The sequence below is a fragment of the Scylla paramamosain genome, unplaced genomic scaffold, assembly GCF_035594125.1.
Source record: "Scylla paramamosain isolate STU-SP2022 unplaced genomic scaffold, ASM3559412v1 Contig37, whole genome shotgun sequence".
NCBI lineage: Eukaryota > Metazoa > Arthropoda > Malacostraca > Decapoda > Portunidae > Scylla > Scylla paramamosain.
Window position 1 is genome coordinate 111,630 of NW_026973702.1, and position 19,091 is coordinate 130,720.

At 44.0% G+C, this 19,091-nt stretch overlaps 1 long non-coding RNA gene across 1 annotated transcript in view; it reads right to left on the bottom strand.

Annotated features, from left to right (window-relative positions):
• The window catches only part of LOC135097929 (uncharacterized), a 23,198-nt gene extending 6,298 nt beyond the window's left edge, over positions 1 to 16,900 (bottom strand). The window contains exon 1 of the long non-coding RNA XR_010266370.1: positions 16,882 to 16,900. This is a non-coding gene — a long non-coding RNA (uncharacterized LOC135097929). The remainder of the gene's footprint in view (positions 1 to 16,881) is intronic.
• Positions 16,901 to 19,091: the final 2,191 nt, after the last annotated feature.

Sequence of the window (19,091 nt, forward strand, 5' to 3'; positions counted from 1 at the left end):
AAGGATAGTTTTACCACGACTGCCTTCCGACAATTCAGGCTAAGAACGTTAAAAAAAGTGCACGGGTGATGTGGTGCAGAGGACGAAAGCTAATTATAGAAAGCAATACACACATACCCGCCCCCCCGAGTCAGGCGGATCAGGGTAGGCGTAAGGGTGTGTGGGCGGGTCCCTCGAGTCACTTGGGCGGCGGTGGCATGAATACACGATACACTCGATAATTATTCATGTAGCGGGCACAGTAGATCACTGAGTCCTGTATTTCCACACGTTTCGCCGCCTCATAGCGACTACTGGTAACTTCAGAGCGATAGAAAAGATACTGTGGTTTTCAATGGTGTTTTTATGATTCTACTTATAGTTTAGCAAGAATTTCGTATGATTAATAGGAAAAACATCCATGAAGACCTAAACAATAATAATAATAACTACTACTACTACTACTACTAGTACTATGTACTACTGCTACTACTACTACTACTACTACTACTGTCATCACATAAGCCACCACTGTAAGAATCACTTCACGAGGAAATCAAGACCCGAACAAAAGATCTGTATGAAATAGAAATGTTTCATAGAGGGACTGCCACGTGTAGGCCTGATGGCTTCTTGCAGCTTCCCTTATTTTCTTATGCTCTTATGTTCTTATCTATCAGCTGAGGTCCCGGTGCTCCAGTCAAGGGCAAAGGTTATCTACGGAGTTCGCAGAGGAAAAAATAGTTCAGTGTATGGGAAAAAAAAAAAAATCATTTCTATTCACCAGTCTTATAATGATGTTCAGTGACTAGAAAAAAAGGCCGTTTCCCATCCTCCTCCTCCTCCTCCTCCTCCTCCTCCTCTTCCTACTCGTCATGCTCCTCCCACTCATCCTTCTCCTTCACTCGCTACTCCTTCCTTTCTCCTTCTCCTCCTCCTCTTCCTCCTCCTTGTCATGCTTTTCCTTCCTTTCTCTTCCTCCTCCTTCTCCTCCTCCTCCTCCTCCTCCTCCTCCTTCTCCTCCTCCTCTTTTTCCTTCTCCTCCCCCTCTTCCCCCTCTTCCTCTTTCTCCTCTTCCTTCTTCTTCCTTCCTTCTTCTTGTTATTCCACATCTCCCTCTTCTTGCTTCTCCTCCTTCTCTTCCTCTTCCTCCTTCTCCTCCTCCTCCTCCTCCTCCTCCTCGTCTTCCTCTTTCTTCTCTTCCTTCTCCTCTTGTAACTCCACCTCTCCCTCCTCCTCCTCTTCCTCCTCCTCTCCCTCCTCCTCCTCCTCGTTCTCTTCCTCTTCCTCCTCCTTCTTACTTCTTTTCTATAGCGGTAACACTAATGGGGCGGGACAAAAGGACAAAATACATGCACTATACATTATAAACCTCAAGAAAACCCCTAAAAGTCGTGGCCTCGCGTCCCATAAAGGAGAGTCACGTAGCGAACACTGGAGTTGGATGGAGATGGCAGTAGGAGTTTTTGTTATTATTTTTTACGTGAGTGTTAAGAAGTCTAGATAGGTGTGAAAAATATGACGAGAAGTAGGGATTTTTTTTTTTATCAGTTAGTCTGGTGAAGAGCACACAATATATAAGTAAATAGATAAATGAATAAATAAGTAAATAAATAAGTTAGTAAATAAATATATAAGAATGTGAGGGTAAGAGTTTAAAATCAGGTTACATTAGATTAGATTAGGTATTATCAAGCAGATTTCCCTCCTTCCACTCTGAACCAGTTTAGAAAAAGTCATCCTTATGAGAAAGTGCTTCAAGTGTTCCTGCTTATAACACGTCAAACGCCTTCACGAGGTGAGAAGTTCAATCATTTGCATCTGAGTACTTCGAAACAAGACTCCAAGAGGCAACGGAACGGAAGGAAATGAGAAAATAAGCTCAAATAACCGAAACAGTGAGCTGAACGAAGATTACTGGGAGGGGCGACAGGAGGTGAAGGACAGTTTGACGCTCTGGAGTTTCACATACCAGGCCGAGGCAAGGAAGAAGGAAGGAGGGCAGGGACGCACTTGTAATTAATCTTATCGTCTCATCCCTCCTTCGTTGGCGGCGGGGTCCCTTGGCTGGATTATACACTGAGAGATTGATGCGATGCGATGGGTACCTAGGTAGATAGATGGTGTGAGAGAGAGAGAGAGAGAGAGAGAGAGAGAGAGAGAGAGGAGAGAGAGAGAGAGAGAGAGAGAGAGAGAGAGGCAGATAAACACACAGACCAAAGAAGAACAAAGAAAGAGATGAAGACAGACGAAATTACCTAGAATCACACACACACACACACACACACATTCATATATCTACGTACACACGAAACACACACACACAAACACACACACATATACAAACAAACATACATACATACATTAACATTCACCCACGCATGGAATTTCAGTGTTAAGCTAAATAAAACCATCGCGGAGGAGAACGGCCTGAAAAGTTCCATTTATGTCACCACGGGGAAAACTCCCTTCGCCTCAAAGTGGTTTGCAGATACAGCACTCGGCACTTCGGGAGAGAAACGCGGCTTTGTCAATGAGCTGCTGGTACTTATTGTTTGTGGAGGAGGAGGAGGAGGAGGAGGAGGAGGAGGAGAAGGAGGAGGAGGAGGAGGAGGAGGATGAGAAGGAGGAGGAGGAGGAGGAGGAAGTTAGATGTTGATGGTTACTGTGGTTATTTCATATTATTTCTCTCTCTCTCTCTCTCTCTCTCTCTCTCTCTCTCTCTCTCTCTCTCTCTCTCTCTCTTCTCTGGAGTGGGACACGCGGCTTATTTTTGGGTTACTGATGTGTTTCCTTAACCCAAGTGACATTATGGCCAATTGTGGTGCGTGTGCATGGAAATATACCGAAACACACACACACACACACACACACACACACACACACACACACACACACAGATAGATAGACAGATAGATACAATGTTTGATTGCTTGATCGCATGAGTTGAGTGATCGACTCATTGACTGACACACTCACAAATAGATACAGATAGATAGATAGACAGATAGATAAGTAGGTAGGTAGGTGGGTAGGTGGGTAGGTAGGTAAATAAATACATAGCTATACAATGGAAAGAAAATTTGAGAGCAGAGAGAGAGAGAGAGAGAGAGAGAGAAAGAGAGAGAGAGAGAGAGAGAGAGAGAGAGAGAGAGAGAGAGAGAGAGAGAGAGAGAGAGAGAGAGAGAGAGAGAGAGACTCGCTCCGGTCTGTGTATGGAATCCGTGTTTATTCCTCGCATTACTAGGGTCACCATTCTGTAAGGGGAGGAAGACTCTGGGCAGTCAGCCAGCCAGATATAAACATTCTAATGCGGGACTTGCATGACCGCCCCTAATACTTGTCACTCTATTTTTCAGATGTTTGTAAATTACGACGTATTATCTAAATATACAAAACTCTCCGGAGGGAAGAAGATTTCCTCAAGACCCCCCTAGGGATATGACGCAGGGCAAGGGGGAAGTAAGGGTTATATAGGATACGCGGGTGGCAGGGATTGACGTCATGTGGCCCAGGATGCACTGCGGTGTTACTCTTACTTGATGGGGAAAGCGAAGCGGGACAGGCAGACGAATGGTGAGCTTAATGATGTATACAGTGACGGTCAGAAGTAGTGATTTATTGAAGAAGTCATGGTCAGAAGTAATAAAAGCAGACAGATGAGGAACATATTTTTGTAACCGGTGTACAGTCACGGTCAGAAGTAGTGGTAAAGGCAGACAGACAAGTGGTGAGTTTATCAATGTGCGCCCACGGCCGGAAGTAGTGATTTATTGATGTACAGTCACGGTTGGAAATAAAATGTTTTTGCAGTTACCTTCCATATGATTTGCTGACAGTCTATCAGATTTCAAGTTTCGTAGTGGAGCCCTCAGCAGAGAGAGAGAGAGAGAGAGGTCCCTTTTCCTAGATGGACAATCAGGATTACTGCACATAATGTAACGCTAAAGAATTACAGCTGGAAACAATAGCCAACGCAGCACTGCAGTCAAGCCTATTGTTCCTTGAAATCGAGTATCTATGTGCCAATATCACATTCTTCATCACTGTTACCATTGCATTATTTCATTGCCTCCTTGTCTGTATACATTCTTAGCCACCGCATCCTACGCAGCTTAGCCAGAGTGAAGGGGTCTCTCAGGCTATAAGGATCCTATTTTGATACGTTCTCTCTCATAAGAGCTATTTTCAAGGGGAACATAATTAGTCGACATCTGACCAACAGTAATGATTTTACAGTGGGGCGATGGGACCAACAGTGTGAATGGTGTATGTATGAGTGTGTGGTGTCTTGTCTGGGCCACCCCGTGTGGGATTGCCAGCCTGGTATATAGACAGATAGAAAACTGAATAGTGCTGAATGAGTTACACAAGCAAACACATAAAGCGTAAAAACTTGCGCAGGGACACGTTAAATGTTTCATAATGGTGTAGTTATGTTGCACCATACATGAGATTTGGCTTGTCAGATAAATACATGGAGTGTGACGCCTCGCTGTGACACTATTCTGGGCCGCATCGGAACAAGCAGCGGGGCAGAGGAGAGGCGGGGCGGGGCGGTGGGACGGGGTGGAGAGGTTCCATGATACTCTAACCAGACCCCCGTGAAGCAGAGCAGTAATATGCGACCCGGTGACAGCCCGCCCCCACCGCTCGTTTGTTATCTCCCTAACACACACACACGCACACACAAGAGTAATGTGCGTGTATTGCCTCATAACAAAACCGCATTACAAAGTTATACAAGCGTGGCAGGGGACTCCCTTGCGTGTATTGCCTCATAACAAAACCACATTACAAAGTTATACAAGCGTGGCAGCAGAGTCCCTTCAGTGCAATATCAAGCGAGCGGTGGCCGGAGCTGGCGGAGTGGTCAGCGGCCCGTCAGTGTGTGACCAGCGGTGTCGCGTTTTTGTAACATTTTGTAACTCCAAACACTCACTTCTTTCACTATCATGGATGGCAGGGGATGTAATGATGAGGGAAGAGAGTGCATGAAGTCAAAAAAACCTTGCATAGAATATTTTGTCAGGGTGAAATTGTGGGAAGATTGTTATTTGGCTTTGAAAACAATGAAGCTGAGGAAACAAGAGATCTAATATACAGACTTTAGCGAAAGGGAAAGAATCTGGAAAAGGAGATACATAACTATAAGGAAATCTCTAAAGAGCAGACACACACTAAATGCTACACATACCGCTAATGCAATTTTCAAGCCACCAACACCCAGAACTCTTTCATAGTAATTAGAATGCATTCCCGCACATTCCAAGACGAATTACTTTGCGATAGCAACAAACAGCGGAAATAAATGAGCTTGCGTATGCCACCTCGATTAAATGCATTTCAGCTTGCATAATGAGCCCAGCGCGAATATTTGAACAACACGGCTGTGCAATATTCGCTAATGGAGTTATCACGTAATTATTAAAGGAAAACAATTGCTTTCCGTGACACTTCCTCGGCAATTGATATTAGTGATTATCAAACAAGCCAAACAAGCAGATGATACCTTATCTGTTACGATAAGAGAACCAGTGATACAAACATTCGCCATACTTTTCCTTGAAGCTTCGTCTAATTAATCTAATCTCATAACTCTTAATTAATGAAAGTTCGGGTTACTTTTTTGGAGTCCTTACTTGTATCTTGAGCTCCACCGCAGACACAAAGACGCACCATGGATCATATTCTGAAACGTCTCTGCGTCTTATCTCGACTCGACCAATGAGTGCGTTGATATTTGACGTCAAACTAACCTAAACAGTATTAGATCTTCTAAAGCCAAACTAACAAAAACAAAGCTAACCTAAATAGTACTAGATCTCTTAAATTCAATCTAACCTAAACAGTATTAGTGGAAGGCATTCGGGTTCCGAAGTGTGTTTCATGGTGCCGGTGACAGGTTAACAAGGATTCTACACCATCACTGGAAAAAAAAAAAAAAAGGAAAAGAAAATGAAAACCCGACTTCTCATCTCTGTAGCCTTTGAAAATAGTCTTGATGAGAACCTAAAGCGTTTCAGAGTACGGGTTACATGAAAACGACACAGATAAGAATGACAACAAGTGTTGGCAGTGTCTCGTCACATGCTTGGATTGTGAATGTGAGCAGCTTCAAATTACTACTGGTCGTTACACAACAACACAGAAATCAGTGTGTGCTTATTTATGCATCACTCTGTCGTTATACTGTATTACAACTACACTAATCACCTGTATCTCTTAAACCCCCTCTTACACGACACACAATAAAGAGTGTATTTCCATCTCTTAACAGCCAAACTAAATACATGTCGCCCTTTGAGCCTGCCAATAACAAGGCAACTTAGAATGCCAATCCGAAGCTTAACATTGTGATCTGTGGCTGCCAGTAACAACACAAGCAGCCTGCACGCCCCGCTGCCTCAGTACACTCAGTTACCTCAGTCCCTCACCACTAGATAACCAATAAGTGCGTTGATATTTGAAGCCAGACTAACCTAAACAGTATTAGATCTTCTAAAGCCAAACTAACATAAACCAAACTACCTAAATAGTATTAGATATCTTAAATCCAACCTAAACAGTATGAGCCAAACTAACATAAACAGTATTAGATCTCCTGAAGCTAAAGTAACCTAAGTAGTATTAGATCTCGTATACTCCTCACATATGCGGACGAAGCACAATAATTATTCCACGTGTATCATCAGTAAAGAGTTAAGTGGTGAGATGGATTTCGCTCAGCTGCTGGTGGTGTGTGGCGATGGTAGTGGTGATGGCGGTGATAGTGGTGGTGGTGGTGGATTGGCGCCGAGGATGGAATGAAGTGATCGAGTGTGCCAACAAGATTATGAAGGCAGGGTGATTATACAGCTGTGTATGAGAGAGAGAGAGAGAGAGAGAGAGAGAGAGAGAGAGAGAGAGAGAGAGAGAGAGAGAGAGAGAGACTTCGAAACATGTAAATTAGCGGGACAGTTTCCAATATTTCATACAAGAAAATAAAATAAAAGGGGGAGAAAAGTAAAAACATGATGTAGGGAAGGAATGGAGAAAGGATGGAAGAAAGGAAAGAACGAAGGAACGAAGGAACGAAGGAAAGAGGAAAGTAAGGTATGAGGTAGGGAAGGAGGGAAGGATGGAATGAAGAAAGCTGGTTGGTTCATCACGTAGTAAAAAGTTCTTCAGGTTCTCGTCTCTATTAAGGCAGCTGATGATTAAAGGAGAGAAAGATAAATCGATGCAAACTGCTCCCTGATTTCCCAAACGGCTGAATACTCACTTTTTTCTAGTCTCCCTCTTACAGTTGAAAAAAGAGGAAGAAACTAAGTTAATCTTTGTAACTACTCTGCAGCGAATATGAAAGGTATGTAATCTCTCTCTCTCTCTCTCTCTCTCTCTCTCTCTCTCTCTCTCTCTCTCCTCTCTCTCTCTCTCTCCTCTCTCTCTCTCTCTCTCTCTCCAAAATAGTTTCTTTTGCTCTCTAAGGGCCACTGCTGAGTTCCTTCAATTTAGCCAAAGAGCAACAAAATCCAGAGAGCTATTTAAGATCGTCAAAGGAGATTACAGAACTGCCGAGAGAGAGAGAGAGAGAGAGAGAGAGAGAGAGAGAGAGAGAGAGAGAGAGAGAGGAGAGAGAGAGAGAGAGAGAGAGGAGAGAGAGAGAGAGAGAGAGAGAGAGAGAGAGAGAGAGAAGAAGAAGAAGAAGAAGAAGAAGAAGAAGAAGAAGAAGAAGAAGAAGAGGAAGAAGAGGAAGAAGAAGACAGCCCGGGCAGCGTTCGGAGCGGTGTTGTCACCACCACGAAGGTTCGACAGATGGCTCAGGAAATGTTTCAAATTGAGCAGTGCCAACTTTTTTTAATCTGGTGTTCGCGACGGTTGGACCTATCAGAGAGAGAGAGAGAGAGAGAGAGAGAGAGAGAGAGAGAGATTAATGTTACTTTCCTGAGGTAAAACTCTTCTGAGCATTTTACATTCCAGCAGAGAGTTTCCTTCTTCTTCTTCTTCATTTTTTCATGTATCTTTATATAAGTTAATATTTTCTTACTTTTCCTTTTGTTATTTGAATTATTTCACTCCTTTCCTTTTTCTCTTATTTTTTTTCTACATTTTCATTTTTCATTCTACTTTTCCTTCCCTTGTATCATTTATTTACTAAGGATGAAGAACAATCATAGACGCGCCCTTTCATACAAGAAACCCAAGCTGTACAGTTTGTTCTGGTGTGAATGTGAAAGGTCATTACTGCGTGACCCTTAACGACGTCTAGATGGCCCGCCGAGACTCCTCGTAGGAGCAGGACAGTTTGATTCACTCGTAGTTCAGGAGGTTCGCCTTTGTAACGCCACTCGCTCGTTTTCTTTCCTTCGTCCAAATAACCCGTCTTTCAATTTCTATTCTCCTATCTTCTTGAATTTATGTCCTTTTATATGTTCTGTATTTTCATTATCAAGTGTCTGCCTGTTGTGTCCCCCTCTTTCTTTTCGTATGAGGAGCCACAGTCATTACAGGCCGTGATTTGCTCCTGACGCTGCGCACTTCTACTTTAAACGTCTCAGCACGCTGGAATGACGACACCAAAACATGCAAATGCTGCCTCGCCTCGCCTTGCTTCTGACTCTCGCCGAGCTCCCTTAACAGTCCCTCTGGCACTTTTGTCTCCTCGCACACAGGAGGCGGCAATTCGCTGGCCTTTTCCCTTCCTTTATTGGCCTGGGTGTATCTGTGTAAATCTTGAAAACGGAGTGATGTAGATGCGAGGGTCACCAGGTGTGTCTCGCCTGGGGAGGGTCCCCAGCACCCTGCCTCCATCGCTCTTCACCCTCTCTTGCTGCGGCCCAAAGCTGCTTCACTCGAGCACCTGACAGCCCCTCGCACCGCCCCTCGCCTTTTCTAACAACTGCACTGCTACGGAATTTCAAAGCTACGTGATTTCTTTTCTGGAAACACGCGACGCTGCACCTTCTGTGTGAAGTGTCCTGTGTGTGCGTCGCTTGTTACTCTCCGCCACCACCACCACGACTTTATATCACTCCTGGCCAAATAGAGCAGTCTGCATTTCATTCCTCAACCCCTTTTATTCCTCGATTTGATAGACGGAATCTGAGAATACCTTATTTCTTTTCATCTCATTTTGATTTCGCTCTCTCCTCCATGTATTCAGTTCTTGGATGCATGGAAAACTACGCGGTTCCTTTGCCTCGGAAGTCTGATTGTACGCACACACATTCTCCCTCCCTTCGCTGAGTCGCTTCCATGTAAGATCCAATACCGCCTGTTATCCTGTTAGCGCGGCAGCGTCTTAAGGGGCTCGAGCTGGATTTTTCCCTAGTGTGTGTGTGTGTGTGTGTGTGTGTGTGTGTGTGTGTTTCAAAGAACTTGACGTTACTGAAAGATATTTTGGCAGAGAAGTAAGTAAAAGATTCTCCGGAAGTTACTAGCAACAACAACAACAACAACAACAACAACAACAACAACAACAACAACAACAACAACAACAACAACAACATAAACAACATAAACAACAACAACAACAACAACAACAACAACAACAACAACAACAACAACAACAAGAGAGAGAGAGAGAGAGAGAGAGAGAGAGAGAGAGAGAGAGAGAGAGAGAGAGAGAGAGAGAGAGAGAGAACAGCGCGCACCTCACCCAAGCATGAAAGAAAGCAAGACAATGTGGCGCATCGATAATTTCGCAGACACTCCCCGTATCACTCTCGTCCTGCACTTTACCCTTACCGCAGAGTACACGGGAGCCCGCCGAGCCTCCCCTCCCGCCCTGGGCCCGCCAACATACAGGAGCACACGGCAAGGCGACACAAAGGCCGGGAAGAGCACCGCACTCAAAGAAGGAAAGATAGAAGAGTCGATACAACAGGAATGCAATCAGGAAGGCGCAACAAAGCTCCCGATAACACAGGAAAGCTTGCAAATATAGCTGCGTACATTGCCATACATCGCTGTACTATAAAAATTAACATGAGGGAGGAACAAACATTAACAGACCTGTATGATATGGTTTGATTTACTGTTTCAATTAAGCATGAACTATTGATATGGAAGGCGCGATGTAAATTCTATTAACTATTATACTTTGGGTTACTCCCGCTAGGTGTGGTCACAGCGAATTATTCGTCTCCATCTTACTCTGTCTGTTGCGTCTTCAGTTATATTCATCATCCGCTTGTCTTCCTTCAGTGCATCCAATAAATTTCTCTTTGGTCTTCCCTCAGCTTAGTTGGTTTATAACCAGCACCCTCCTCCCCAGGTCTCTCCTCTGCACACCAGCCACTCTCAATCTCGTCTCTCTACTCTTGCCCTAATTGACGCACGGGCACGGGTTCTATGAACATTATACATGGAGGTATTTTAAGCGTGTTTTCTTACATAACAATAACGACAGAGTAACTTTTAATTGATATTTCATAATAAGCTTCCTCTTCAAATAGAATTATCTGCCGATAACTTTTCATAGAGCGGGAATATTTGAAGTTCCCTTGATTATCTCGTGGATTATCAACCATTCTGCGCTGAGTGGTGTTGCTTTTGTCCGCAAATTAGGTCTCATTGCTGTGAAAACGTGAAGCAGATAAACCCAGCTCTCCTAGTAATATAGATTATTCCATGTAACCTCGCATAATCCCGTGTTATCCACCTTAATGTATCGTGATGTTTTGGTCTTGCCTCTGCCCTGATCCGCCTCGCCTCAGTATGTCACTGTACAGATGGGAACAGCTGGTGTAAGCCTCCCCTTGCAAAACAATTCATATTTCAAAGATCAAAACGTTAACAGCATAATATAGCTGATTTGTACACATGAAGGACTATATAATAGCAAAGGTGTTACCCTCAGACTATTACCTTCATAACCCCTTGAACACACAACACAACCCCAGCGGCCCATTAATGTGGCGTGACAAAACTCCTATACATAAAGGGATAACAGATACATCACCCTAGACCAATATTTCCACAACTACTTAAAGCCACCAAACAACTCTTGCGGTCCACTCATGCAGCATAAACAAAACCCTTATAGCATTATATAATATATTACAGAATGCTACACATTAGGAGACAACAAATACATCACCATTACACCAATATCCCCACGATTTCTCAATACCACCGGCAACGCAGCCGTCCACTGAAGCGACCATAGCAGAAGCCTTGCACTCCATTCCACCCACAATTTTGGCAGAGGTACTATCTGCTCCGCCACGCTGGCTGAGTATTCCCGCCTTGATGTGAGGAAAGGAACAGGTAAAAATGGGCGCATGCTGGAAATGTGGAAATGTTGATGAGTTGGCGGGCCTTCACAGGGTCCTGATAACACTGGTGTAAAAGGAAGGGCAAAATTGCACCCCACGTGACCACGCCTGTTTTGACACGCCGCGCTGGGAGGACTCAGGGACGAGCCGCTGTGGCGTTATGGAGCCTGGCCCCCTTCATTGCCGGCACCTGTGATTGTGTCTCCATCACACATACACACACATACACAGGCGGCAGAATAACATTGGTGCATCAGTTGAAGGGAGGAAGGAGCGCCGCGGGACATGCCACTCGAGCACTCCTCTGATATTAATGTTATTATGGAACGAGAGAGAGAGAGAGAGAGAGAGAGAGAGAGAGAGAGAGAGAGAGAGAGAGAGAGAGAGAGAGAGAGAGAGAGAGAGAGAGAGAGGGATGGGGATGAGGATAAGGTAAGTTAACTATTGTTTTTTTAACGCCAAATGTTAATCTGTTACCAAATTTTTTTCCTAAAATGTTGTCTCTCTCTCTCTCTCTCTCTCTCTCTCTCTCTCTCTCTCTCTCTCTCTCTCTCTCTCTCTCTCTCTCTCTCTCTCCACACACACACACACACACACACACACACAGGAACGGTGAACGTATAATATAAGAAAGGGAATATACCAACTCTCTCTCTCTCTCTCTCTCTCTCTCTCTCTCTCTCTCTCTCTCTCTCTCTCTCTCTCTCTCTCTCTCTCTCTCTCTCCAGCTTCTTTCATCCCATTAAGTACTCGCTCGACGGGAAAGACGTGGATTATAATAGCTAATAAAAGATCCCCTGAGCCGCCTCCAGCGTGTCTTGCTGCTCAGGCTAAGGAGAGACACAGTGGCCGCTGGACCTCGGAGTATTCAGACAGCCAAGAGGGTTAGTATTATTCATGTTAGGGTATGTCTCTTGTCTGTCTGTCTGCCTATCTGTCTCTTTTTTGTCTGTCTGTCTGTCTGTCTCTGTATTTACGTCTCATCTCCTTGACTCTCTCTCTCTCTCTCTCTCTCTCTCTCTCTCTCTCTCTCTCTCTCTCTCTCTCTCTCTCTCTCTCTCTGAAACCGTGCCTCCTTTTGTCAAACTCATAGATTCTTTCATTCAGCATGTTTATGTATCAAATCATCTGTTTATCTGTCTATCTATCTACCAATCTGTCTATTTATCTATCTATTTATCAATCTGTCTATCCATCTATCTATATACCTATCTATCTATCTATCTTTCTATCCATCTATTTATCTATCTATTTTATCTACCTATCTACCTGGCTACCCATCCATCTGTTCCCCCCCCCGACCCACCTGCCTGCCTGCCTCAAGTAATAACTAGTAGTAGTGTGCCAAGCAGTAACAAGGAGACTCCACTCCCCGCTGGGGCTCGCATCAACCCGAAGATAAAAGTAATAAACAGTAGTGTGTAATTTCTTAAAAAGCTTCAGCGTAACAGGTGGGAGTGGAAAGACAATTAAGGAAGAAGGATAGATCTCATGGTGGCCATCTACATGTGTGTGTGTGTGTGTGTGTGTGTGTGTGTGTGTGTGTGTGTGTGTGTGTGTGTGTGTGTGTGTGTGTGTGTGTGTGTGTGTGTGTGTGTCCGTTTGTTTGTCTTGTGGTGAAATGTTTAACTCGTTAGTGACATAAAATTGACATTGATGCAAATAGAAAAAATAATAATGCTGAGAGAGAGAGAGAGAGAGAGAGAGAGAGAGAGAGAGAGAGAGAGAGAGAGAGAGAGAGAGAGAGAGAGAGAGAGAGAGAGAGAGAATGTTATTTGCTGCACAATGTTTAATATATCTGCTGGTGCTTTTTTCTTTTTTCTTCTTCTCAGTGTTCTTCCATGAAAACATGAGATAATAAGGGAAGCTGCAAGAAGCCATCAGGCCTACACATGGCAGCCCCTGTATGAAATACACCTACCTATCTCTACCTATCATCCCGATCCATAAATTTGTCTAATCTTCTTTTAAAGCTCCCTATTGACTCAACACTACAAGCCTGATTATTGAGGTTGTTCCATTCATATACCACTCTATTTCAGAACTAATTCCTTCCTATCACTTTCTTGAACCTAAATTTTTCAAGTCTGAAACCGTTATTTCTTGTTATATCCTGATTATTGATCATAAGAATTTTGTTTACGTCCCCCTTGTTATAATCCCTAAACCACTTAAAGACTAGTAGTTTGTTTTTTGTTCCGTTCTTCATTGTTTTTCCTATGTGTCCCTTTGAAATCTATATAGACGCTCCCACAACATGCAGGTGAAAAAAAAAAAAAACTGCCGAAAATTCCATATCGTGTGTCCCCTTGATGACACCGTGCGAGCCTCAGCCGTGCGTGACGCAATTGTCTGTCCCAAAAACACGAGCTCGAAACAAACCAAGAAAAAAAAAAGGAAGGGATGAAAATAAAGTACTGCATCTAGGCGCTCTTATATTTCTTTTATTTTTCTTCGTAGTTCGTGAATTGTATTCTAAAATGTTTCCATGTCTTCTTATTTCCACTGGTTGTGACAGCTCTAGTGGAAGTTGTTGGGATTTTTATGATTTTGCTGATAATCTAACAAATATTCAGCATCATCAGTGGAAAAAAAGATCCATGAGGACCAGGCTAATTATCTTTGTGACCTCTGAAAATACGGCACCCCCCCTCCTCTCTCTCTCTCTCTCTCTCTCTCTCTCTCTCTCTCTCTCTCTCTCTCTCTCTCTCTCTCTCTCTCTCTCTCTCCTGCCCTCCCACCCTCCAACCTATCCTCCCTCCCTGCCTTCCCTCCCTCCCTCCCAACGCCCACACTCGTCCCTTTGTCCGCGGCTGGTTTCCCCTATTGACAAATTTCCCAAGAGCTGAGTGGTTCTTTCGTATTTCCACATCCTCCAATCAAGAGTTAACGTGGCTTCCTGGTCAGCCAATGAGAATAGCAGTCCGCCTTGCCAGGATATTAGTGAGGCTTCCTTTTTAATCAATAAAGAAAGTAGCATCTCTTAAAAAGAAATAAAAAATATATATATATATATATATATATATATATATATATATATATATATATATATATATATATATATATATATATATATATATATATATGGTACGTGCTCTCTACTTTTTCACTCCCTCTTTTTTTACTCAGAAAGTAAGTAAGAAGATCAAGTTAGGTAGCTCAGGAAGCCTCGGGGGTAAGCTTGTTATGCAGCTGTTCCTTATTGTTTGAAATTAAATGTCCTTCCTCCGACTATTTGAATGTAGCCTATAGGGAGAAATACTTAGTTACGGAAGGTAGGGCTTGGCACCTCAGTGGGGTTGTTGTCTTTCTTTTATCTCCCTTTGCCAGAGCCCCTCTTACATCCAAAAGGGTATAAAGTGAGTTACATAGCGCGCTATTAGTAAAAGTGACAGAATAACGGGTGATTGTAACAGAAAACTGAGGATAAAGATTAAGATGACTCATGAATATGCACCATTCATAAATTTGCATGTTTCTCTACATAGATTAATCCGAAAAGCAAGAGATGAAAAATGGAATCTAACTTTCTTTTTTCAAAGTATTGGATTATGCATCAATTAAAGTGTGTCACGACCTACACTGGTTTTATTCAATATCTCTCTCTCTCTCTCTCTCTCTCTCTCTCTCTCTCTCTCTCTCTCTCTCTCTCTCTCTCTCTCTCTCTCTTAGCGACATATGACATCACTGTTGCATCACATTAAGCCAGTCGGAAAATCAGTCTTTGTTAGGCCAAGTCGAAGGAATGGCGGAGAACGATCACTAGTTGAAGTCACCAGTCACTCAAAGAAAAGAAGTAAAATCGGTGATCTTTCTCTATCCATCATTGCCTCCGTCTTCCTCCTGCCTTTTGCCCGACGACTGGGTGGCAGCATTCAAGAATAGCACGCTGGAGTACCGCGGTGAAGCTCGCCATGCTCAGTGATACATGACAAGACAAGACCAAAGGCAAGAGGTTTTTGATAAAGACGAGGCTGCAACGAAGACAGCGAGACTGATGACCGTGTGTGTGTGTGTGTGTGTGTGTGTGTGTGTGTGAAGACTAACTTAAATCAGTGTGCTCTCTGTGAAGGGGAGGACTGTGTGTATGTATGTGCGTATGTCAAGACTACTTATAACTGACGTGCTGCCTCTAAAGGGAAGTAGTGTCGCTACTATGTTGGTGAAACCTCCACTCACCGCCTGGCAGCTTACCTCTACACAGTCATCAGTCCTCAGGTGTAATAATACTTTAAGTCCCCCCATTCCAGTTACCCATAAATCCACAAACCCACCAGTCCTTCAGTCCACCAACCTACCAATACCCAGTCTAACACAAAAGTTCACTAATCCAGCCCAGCCCCAGTGATCCACCATCCCACAGACACATCAGCCCACTGCCCACCAAGACACCACGCCGCCAGCAAACCACAACCCTGCCCACTAGACTCTCAAGCTAAGCCACACCCCAGTCCGTCATCCCTGCCAGTCTCGTCTACCATCCACTGAGCCGCCAGCACAGATCATCCCCGCCCGCTAGACCCTTTGTTAGCTTCGTTATTATGATTCTGTGCTAGAGGTCCTGGCTGCGTTAGTGGCAGTAGTAGTACTGGTAGTGGTGGTGGTGGTGGTGGTGATAGTAGTAGTGAAGGTAGCGGTAATGATGGTGGTGACGGTGGTAATTGAGATACACGTAGTGGCAGTGGCATTAATAAAACTAGTAGTAGTAGTAGTAGTAGTAGTAGTAGTAGTAGTAGTGGTGGTGGTGATGGTGGTGGTGGTGGTAGTAGTAGTAGTAGTAGTAGTAGTAGTAGTAGTAGTAGTAGTAGTAGTAGTAGTAATAGTAATAGTAATAGTAATAGTACTAGTAGTAGTAGCAGTAGTGGTGGTGGTGGTAGTAGTAGTTGTAGTAGTAGTAATATTAGTAGTAGTAGTAGTAGTAGTAGTAGCAATAGTAGTAGTAGTAGTTCTTGTTGTTGTTGTTATTGTTTTAGCGGCAGCAGCAGCAGAAGCAGTACGGTGGTGGTTGTAGTAGTAGTAGCAGCAGTAGTAGCAGTAGTAACAGTAACAGTAGTAGGAGTGATAGTGACATCTGACGCACGAGAAGGGAGTACTGACAGGGACACCTCTGTACCTCCTCTATTTTCTTCCCAGTAAGATGACGCGACCACTGAGACGGGACCCGTGCCTGACCGGGGCACCGTACGCAGCGGTGGAATGACCTGCGTAAGGCGCGTGTGGGTGGTGGGGAGTGGGCGGGGCTGCATGTGTTTGGGGGAGACTGCTAAGGCGGGGTGCTACGTGGATGAGCGGGTGAGTGGGTAGACAGTGTGTGTGTGTGTGTGTGTGTGTGTGTAGGAGATCGGGCTGGAGTTTAATGGGTGGTTGGGTGGTTAGGTCGGTTGAGTGAGTCGATGGATGCTCTGTGTGTGTGTGTGTGTGTGTGTGTGTGTGTGTGTTCTTGAAGCTGTACCTGTATCACTAAAACTCTCGCGACTACCAGTGACATCGCATTTCTTTCGATTATAATAAAACTTAAACAATAATAATAATAATAATAATAATAATAATAATAATAAAACAGGAAAATTTTTCCTTCTTGCCTTATATCCTATTAATCAGTAATTAATATGTACAAACACAAGCCTTAGTTTGTACTCACAAGGACAAAACCACTGCTGCCGTTGGGGTATTGTTGTGTTCGGCGAGGGTGTGAGGGAGGCGCGGGTGGTGTTTGCGAGGGGCGGTGTGGCGCGCGTCAGAGGCTCGCTCCCCTGGTGCCCGTCTCAACCCGAGAGCTCCAACTGTCCCGCCTGAAGCTGGAAGCTGCCGCCAGTGTGGACTGAGACTGAGGCTCGTATTATTTCTCTTATATAGTCACCTGTTGCTAAGGTTGCCACATCTCGCTTCATTCTCCACTCTGGGAAGAGTTTGCGAGTCACTCCCCTCTTGGAGGGTGTGCGAATAGTATGGTAATTGAGGCGTTCACGCACCGGCAGGATGGTGATGAAAGGCCTCTCTTGCCCTGTGTCGAGCACCTGGTGGTGAGACGCATCACTCACCACCCCCGACTAGCCACGTGAGAGGTTCCACTCTCTTGCACGGTCCACATGAACGTTTGTGAGTGAAAGATTTTGTTGGCTTAATTTGTTATCATAATAGAATATTGCCACAATCGTTGCCACATTACATTACATTAATATATACATTATGAATTGTGCCATCTATACAGTGGTTAAGAAATTAAGGGGCTGCAATTAAAGTGCAAATTTATAGAACACGACAAAAGATGTGCTGAATACAGGACCCTCAGGCTGACTACCTCACTGGAAGGAAGAGAAAGGTATACGCAAACACGAGGGATAGAGTGAATCTGTAATGATGGAGTGCACAGGGAGCCCTGCGTCCTGGCATAAGGGACGGGCACTATTAGAGATAGTAGGTGGATAAGCCAGCTGAAAGGTAAGTAGAGTCTACTTGTGGGAAGCCCTTACAACACTCAATTGAAAAATAACAGAAAATTAAATTACAAAAATAAACAAATATAACAGATGAAATGCTATAAGCGCAGTAGATGGTAGGAAAATGTGTGTGTGTGTGTGTGTGTGTGTGTGTGTGTGTATCATCATCATCAGGTCGTTGCCGATTCCTTAAGATTAAGAATACGGCCTTCAGTGTTAATCTGGCGTCACCAAAGCAAGTAATAGCATCGGGTCATACGGCAAACAACTAACTTCTTGAATCATTTACCTGGCAGTGTCGCAGCTCCACGACCATTATTCTGAAAGACTTCTGTGCCGCACCTCCACTACATTCAAAGGACCTAGTTTAAGTTACATGGGTTGTTAAGTTTTTTTTTTTTTTTTTTTAACGGCTCTAATGACAGATTATCATGATTTCTATTTTCCAAAGGTCTAGTTGAAGCTACATTGTTTTTGAAGGGTCTTTTTACGGTTCTAGTGACAGATTAACAAGACTTCTACATTTAAAAGGCTCTAATTGAAGATAAGTGTTTTTTCTACGGTTCGAGTGACAGATTAATTCCACTTTCACACATTTCGACTTTTAACTGTCCATGACCCGGCACCGTGTATGCTACACACGTGTGCCAAGTCTTTCTTAGAAAGCCTTGCTCACGCGGGGAAACCACCTTTCTCAGTGCACGTACCATAAAGGTAGGCGCACACTTGTTCGCATTGTACGGACGGCACGCATCGTACGCATCGGATTTTAGTATTCTTTACATTATTTCAAATGGGTCTGCGCGCATTTGACCGCGTCGTACGCATCGGACATCGGCAATGCCGACGAGGATCCCCGAAAGAGCATTCAATCCGATGCGTACGAACGATGCGGATGGCCTCTACGGCATTTGCCGGCAAATGTGCGACCCCATCGTCAGTTGCAGCCAGAGCGCCGTCGCGGTCGGATGCAAACCTTCTTCGGTATTTATTTTATTTTTTCTGTTTGCATAGCTATGCTTTGCTTATACATAATATATAATGTTATATTAACTCACTGACTGTTTTTAGATTTTTCTCCAAATTCCAGCCTTTTCCTGTTTATGTTGTGAATCCATGTTTTCCTTTTTTTAACTTCCTGTTCTTCTTCTTCTGCCAGCAAACAGCTAACCACTACAATTTCTTCCTCTTCACTATCACTGTTCAACATTTTCACAACTTTATACACTAGAAAAATATGGAGTATGTCCTTCCAGAGAGAGCTCAGCTTCACAACTGCGGGTGGTGAATGGTCCAATGCCGACAATATGCGCAGAAAATCCGATCCGTCCGATGCGTGCCGTCCGTACGATGCGGACCAATGTGCGCTGACCCCAAAAACAATCCGATGAGTACGATGCGTGCCGTCCGT